A 1,352-nucleotide genomic window follows, 5' to 3' on the forward strand; every position below is an offset into this window, starting at 1 on the left:
TCTAAATCTCTTCCATTTCTGAGACTCACTGCCATGAGCTAATTTGGACTATGCTCCTTTGGATTAATGTTTGTATCTGCAGGCAATGTTCCTTGTGGGCGATTGTTCAAGGCCATAGATAGTTGTCTCAATTGAGTTTCAATGCCTTTGATTGTTGAATCATGTGCAGCTAACTTCTCTTGCATCTTATCATTTGTCCTAATGAGTTATTGCAGCATGCCTCTGATTTCGATCATGTTACTGTCCTGCTGTTGATGAGGTGGTTGGTAGGACAACTGTTGATGGTGCTGCTGATTATAGCCATGTTACCTTTGATAAGGCACGACTTGGCCTTGTGGTCGTGCTCCTCCTGGATTGGGGTTGTATTGTGGCTGGTTTGGTCTGTACTGCTGGTTTGATGTTGGTCCCCATTGCTGCCCACCTTGCCTCTGACCTCCAAAATTATTGACATAATTCATGTCTTCTCTGAAACCCTGGTTGTTATTCTCTCCACTCCACGAGCACACAGATGACTGGTTTATGCAAGGAGTGCATAAGCCTCCATTTGTGGTATCAATAATGTGCACTTGTTTCGTACCCATCTCATCGATTTTCTTTGTCAGCAAGCTCATCTTGGTCATGAGAGTGGCTATGTTTTCTGCATTTGTATTGTTTGGCTCAAGAGCGACAGAATGCACTATTGGAGTGAGTGTTATGTCTCTCGTCATCCAGCCTGAATTTTGAGACATCTTGTCAAGAAGAATCTTACACTCTGTGAATATTTTGCTCAAGAATGCACCCCCGGCTGAAACATCTACATTGGCCTTCAGACTGTCAGCCAAACCCATATCGAATCTTTGTCTCAGCATCTGATCCGGAATGCCATGTTGCGGACACTTCACCAACATACCCTTAAACCTCTACCAGGTTTCTTGAAAAGTCTCAGTCGGTTTCTGTCTGAATTGCATTATCTCATCAATTTGCCTCGTAATTTTGTTGGGTGGATAAAACTTGTTTAAGAACTGCTTGATTAGTTCCTCCCAAGTAGCAATGGAGTTTATTGGGAGTGTTTTTAGCCAAGTTTGGGCCTCCCCAGTCACTGAGAATGGGAACAGTAATAATTTGATTGCCTCAGGAGTCACATTCGACTGTCTTTGAGTGACATAAATTAATAGAAAGTTCTTCAGATGTTGTTGTGGGTTTTCGATGTATGGCCCGGAGAACAGCCTTTTATTCTGCAACGGTGTAGCATGTTGTTGGTAATCTAGAATGTCTCCGCTTGTATCTAAGGAACCGCAATTGCTGTGGCCAGGTTATCAACAGCTGGTTGTGCCCAATCATAAAGAGCAGCTTCCGGCACAAGAGGTGCTACC

General features: G+C 43.5%; 1 non-coding gene across 1 annotated transcript; it reads left to right on the plus strand.

Annotated features, from left to right (window-relative positions):
- Window positions 1-858: 858 nt before the first annotated feature.
- On the plus strand, window positions 859-965 carry LOC142163674 (small nucleolar RNA R71). Its single transcript, XR_012694619.1, has one exon. It is a non-coding gene; the product is annotated as a small nucleolar RNA R71 (small nucleolar RNA).
- Window positions 966-1,352: the final 387 nt, after the last annotated feature.

Source organism: Nicotiana tabacum, chromosome 8, assembly GCF_000715075.1.
Source record: "Nicotiana tabacum cultivar K326 chromosome 8, ASM71507v2, whole genome shotgun sequence".
NCBI lineage: Eukaryota > Viridiplantae > Streptophyta > Magnoliopsida > Solanales > Solanaceae > Nicotiana > Nicotiana tabacum.